The sequence below is a fragment of the Berghia stephanieae genome, chromosome 14 (assembly GCF_034508935.2).
Source record: "Berghia stephanieae isolate SIO BIC M18660-M18661 chromosome 14, UCSD_Bste_1.3, whole genome shotgun sequence".
NCBI classification, from domain to species: domain Eukaryota; kingdom Metazoa; phylum Mollusca; class Gastropoda; order Nudibranchia; family Aeolidiidae; genus Berghia; species Berghia stephanieae.
This window is the reverse complement of record NC_088373.1, coordinates 11,503,123-11,508,122: the sequence shown is the minus strand read 5'-3', so window position 1 is coordinate 11,508,122 and position 5,000 is coordinate 11,503,123. Positions and strand designations below refer to the sequence as shown.

The 5,000-nt window shown below is 35.4% G+C and overlaps 1 protein-coding gene across 5 annotated transcripts in view; it reads right to left on the bottom strand.

Moving 5' to 3' along the window:
• The window catches only part of LOC144959990 (uncharacterized), a 59,848-nt gene that overhangs the window by 48,460 nt on the left and 6,388 nt on the right, over positions 1-5,000 (bottom strand). For 2 of the 5 annotated variants that reach the window (XM_078892892.1, XM_078892891.1), the window contains exon 2: positions 4,856-4,946. The exons of 2 other annotated variants lie outside the window; for them this stretch is intronic. The gene's annotated coding sequence lies outside the window, so the exon portion shown is untranslated. Of the gene's footprint in view, positions 1-4,831; positions 4,947-5,000 lie in introns of all 5 variants that reach the window. One more of the 5 variants, XM_078892893.1, reaches the window with a different exon arrangement.

Genomic DNA, 5,000 nt, shown 5'->3' with positions numbered 1-5,000 from the left:
AAGAAGAAGAAGAAGAAGAAGAAGAAGAAGAAAGAAGAAGAAGAAGAAGAAGAAGAAGAAGAAGAAGAAGAAGAAGAAGAAGAAGAAGAAGAGAAAGAAGAAGAAGAAGAAGAAGAGAAGAAGAAGAAGAAGAAGAAGAAGAAGAAGAAGAAGAAGAAGAAGAAGAAGAAGAAGAAGAAAGAAGAAGAAGAAGAAGAAGAAGAAGAAGAAGAAGAAGAAGAAGAAGAAGAAGAAGAAGAAGAAGAAGAAGAAGAAGAAGAAGAAGAAGAAGAAGAAGAAGAAGAAGAAGAAGAAGAAGAAGAAGAAGAAGAGAGAAGAAGAAGAAGAAGAAGAAGAAGAAGAAGAAGAAGAAGAAGAAGAAGAAGAAAAGAAGAAGAGAAGAAGAAGAAGAAGAAGAAGAAGAAGAAGAAGAAAAGAAAGAAGAAGAAGAAGAAGAAGAAGAAGAAGAAGAAGAAGAAGAAGAAGAAGAAGAAGAAGAAGAAGAAGAAGAAGAAGAAGAAGAAGAAGAAGAACAAGAAAATAAGAAAAATATATATAGCTCTTCGGTAGAATGGTTGTTTGTCCCAAACTAATTATACCCCTAAGCATTCTTCTATTATGGACCCTAATAGCATGTTTGTATTTCTCTAATTATAGAATTTAACGTGCTGTCTTATCAAGACGTCTCGTATCAACGGGCTATTCATAGCGTTATGCGTGTCTTGTTGACTTCTACATTATTCTCTTCCTTTGATGTTGTTGTGGAAGACGTCTTGTAACATTAGGCTATTTAGATCATTAAAATGTCTGTTTAGAGTCCTGCTGATACGTCGATGACATGTTTTGTTAACTTCTAGATAATTGGATTCAGTAGTCTGATGTCACGCCGCCCGGCAACGGCGGCCATCTTGGTTCTAAACAAAGAAAATCATTACTTTTTATTCTTCATGCTGGCTAGAACGTTTCATATGCCTTGTGATCAGAATATGTAAAAGTCAAAACATGATCTAATTTATGTGTTTTTTTCCCCCTCTGTATACGCGTTTATTCTCGCCGGGGAAATATTTCATACGGGCGTCCGCCATTGTTCCGAGACCTTAGAGCCAGTGTTACTAAGTTACCATGCGTCATTAGGAAGGAAGTGACGTTACAACTGTTGAAGAGTATTTCCTTCCCTCTAATGTTGTTTACGAGTCACGCTGCACCTCTAGTGGCTCAGCGGTAGGTAACTTTAACTCGATCTGTTACAAAATCAAGCGATGTTGAGCGCGATAAGTAACTGATTGGGTGATAATGATAGCAAAACACGAGCCCTAGAGGTTGTGACTTTGGGTTAGGCATTTTACAAACATTAACCCGCTTGACTAAGAGTAACTTAACTGCTGGCTTTAGTCATTGATTAAAAGACGAGCCTTTATCTAGAGCAATATCCACTAAACGTGCTCAAAACGCTTAACAAAAGGTCCCTGTCCAACAGTAACATATAACATGTAGGACGATACATGACGCCTGTTAGGCGATATTGCAATTTTTTTTATTCCTACAGAGACAACGCTGTTAAAGGCCTGGTACTCATTTTACACCTGAGTACGGTGAGACAATTTGAGTAAAGAGCCTTTTCTAAGGGCTCAACTATGTGCCGCTCAGAGCGAGGCTCGAATCCGAGACCTTCCGATCTGAAGGCGATTGCCCACATAGCCACACAATGACGGATATTTTAAACTCCAAACACACACACACACGACCAAAGTCAGGCTGGGATGACTGCGACCAAAACAACGACTAGACACCTGGCCAGTTAGGTATACTACGCTGCAGCTTAGTACAGTCATTTTGCAGCAGTTTTCCTCGTCCATTCGCACACCTGCCTAGTATGTGGTCTAGTGGTATGACACTCGTTTTCGGATTGGAAGGTTCTGGGTTCGAGCCTCGCTCAGCGCATAGTTGAGTCCTTGGAGAAGGCTCTTTACTCACATTCTCTCACCGTACTCAGGTGTAGAATGAGTACCTGGCCGCTAACAGTGTTGTCTCTGCCGAAAAAATTGTAATATCGCCTAACTGGCGTCATGCCCCGTCCTGAATGTTAAATGCTGCTGTTGGTCAGGGACCCCTTGTAAAGCGCTTTGAGCACATTTAGTGGATATTGCGCTATATAAAAAAGCTCCAAAAAAGCGCAGCTCAATTAGTACTACGAAAAATTAGTTGAAATACGATTTTTTGGCTCGGCGACAGAACTGCACTGGTGATCACCCTACCCCCTTATCTTGTTTAATCAATAAAAAGACAAATGAATGTGATCACGTAATGGTCTTCGTCGCTCATTTTCATCTATCCATAATTTGATTAAGCGGAAAATCGCTCTTTAATTAATTTGATTTTATGGTGTGGACACGACAGAGTTGTCTAGAGATATGATTTGATCGGAATTAACAATTTAATTGTGACGTCATTATAAATATTGCTACTCGTACTTTTGTTATGTATTGCTAGGTCGGTACTTTTTAGGCGTTAAACAAATTTGCATTAAATTGAAATTTGGCGTTTGTAAAAATAGGCAAATTAAGGAATTAAGGAGCAGGCACCTGTGTAAGATAAAGAACTGAACAAGTATGTATATTATATGAAAGGTGCCAGACAAAGCAAAAAACAGAAATACAAAAAAAAAAAGCATCCCAAAAAATCAGTCTACCTCGACTATTGATTGAACCAAGACTTTCTGATTACCAGAAGGTCTGAGGTCCAATCGAGGTCGACTGAATTTTTGGGATGTTCTTTTTTTTTTCTTGTATCTTTCTTTTTTGTTTTGTCTGGCACCTTTCATATATACATACTTGTTCAGATCTGTAAAAATAGGCATAACAATTGTGAGCTTATTTTAAAAATAGGCGAACTATCACTCAAGGCCTTACTGCTCATATTTGCGAATGAGTACTCAAGATCATATCATCTGGGTAAACATTTACTGATTTTTATTATGATTTACAGGGGTAAAAAAACTTTGGTTGATGACCGAAGTGCACTTATTTGCAGGCCCGATAACCCAACTTGTTATGGGCTCATTGTTTCAATGGAAATACACCTAAAACCAACGCAAGATATTCTCCATGACAACAATTTTAAATCAAGCCCTTAATTGCATTCGGTTGTGAGTTCCTGGGACTATGTGCACGTTGGTGGTGACAAATTGATGCGGCTATTATGTGGTCTTGTGGTATGACACTCGTCTTCAAACCGGAAGGTCCACGGCTAGAATGGCGCACAGTTGATTGAGTCCTCGGGAAAATCTCTTTACTCAGATTCTCTCACCTTACTCGTGTGTAAAACGAGTACCTGGACGTTAATAGCGTTGCCTCTGTCCGAAAATAACGGTAACACATCTCCTGACAGGAGCTGTGTCTCGTCCTATATATTTTAAGTATTTCTGTTGGCTAGGGATCTCTTGTAAAACATTTTGACACGTTTGGTAGATATTGCACTATATATATATGCCAATGGTTTGAAAGCAGTACATATCCTTTATCATATTATAACGATTAAACTGACAATGCCATAACAGAGTGGTGATACACACTTAACTCACTCAATCCTAGAGACTTTTAATACTTTTAACCCTCTCCTTACCACCCATAGGAAAATGGTCACATTCGTTATGATGTAATCGACAATTTTCTCATTCTGATTTCTCTTGTACAACACGAAATTTAAAGAAATGCTTTGATTACAGCTATAAATACTAAACACTGTGTTGTAGAGCTCACTTGTTACTTTTTGTTTGAGTAAGAAAAGTCTTTTTTTTTTTTTTTTTTTTTTGCTGGATGGGTGTGACTTTTGTGGGAAATTTTAAAAATAGCTGGTAAGGAGAGAGTCAAATATTGGAGGAGAAAAAATGTACAAAAAATGAGCATGTGCATAGATAGTTTTATTCAACTCTCATTAATATGTAAAATCTAAAAACATTAACTTTGATACTACGCCTATACTTTATCTCAGAAAAATGTAATAAATAGGCATGGGGTAAAAGTAACCTGGGTAAACTACGAATATAGTCGGTGGTAGGGTTGAGAGAGTTAAGAAATATCCATGCCCTATTTGTGCATTACAAGATCGATAGAAGTACAATTAATTCGTTTCAATCAAAGCATATTGACTGAATCAAGAATACATATATTATATTACTTAAATCTTATATTCAAGTTTTAACGAGGCTATTATTGATCTACACGCGTAATTGTTACGTCAGGTTATCAAGCGTTTAATTTCACTAACATTATATTTAAAAACTATATTGTTTAAGTACTTGTGAATAGATTGAAGGGTACAATAAAAGACTTAATAATAATAATGATCATAATAATAATAATAATAATAATAATAATAATAATAATAATAATAATAATAATAATAATAATAATAATAATAATAGTAATAATAATAATAATAATAATAATAATAATAATAATAATAATAATAATGTGTAATTTCTATAGCGCCCCATTCCACCAAAGTGCTCGGGAGCGCTTATGCAAAGACATATATATATATATATATATATATATATATATATATATATATATATATATATATATATATATATGAGTGTTGGTAGGGTACTTGTAGATACGAGAGTGCTCAATAATATTAATTATCTACTACGGATTTATCGTCGACTGATGAGATGCGAGAGAGATCAGCATCGAAACGATCGGCATGGCGAAAAAATGTGTGTGTCCTTATTTATAATATATATATATATATATATATATATATATATATATATATATATATATATATATATATATATATATATATATATATATACATAGCATTCAGTAAAATCAATAAAATCACTCACAGAAAACTGAAAAGAAGTACCTACTCAAAGTCTTCAAAGAGGCTCTAAAGGAGGAATTCGTATATTGTTCAATCCCACGACACAATATAGATATGCTTGACACAGCTGCCGGACCCTATATTATGTAAATAATTGAAAACAGCTGTACCAATAAATTGGTTAGACATTT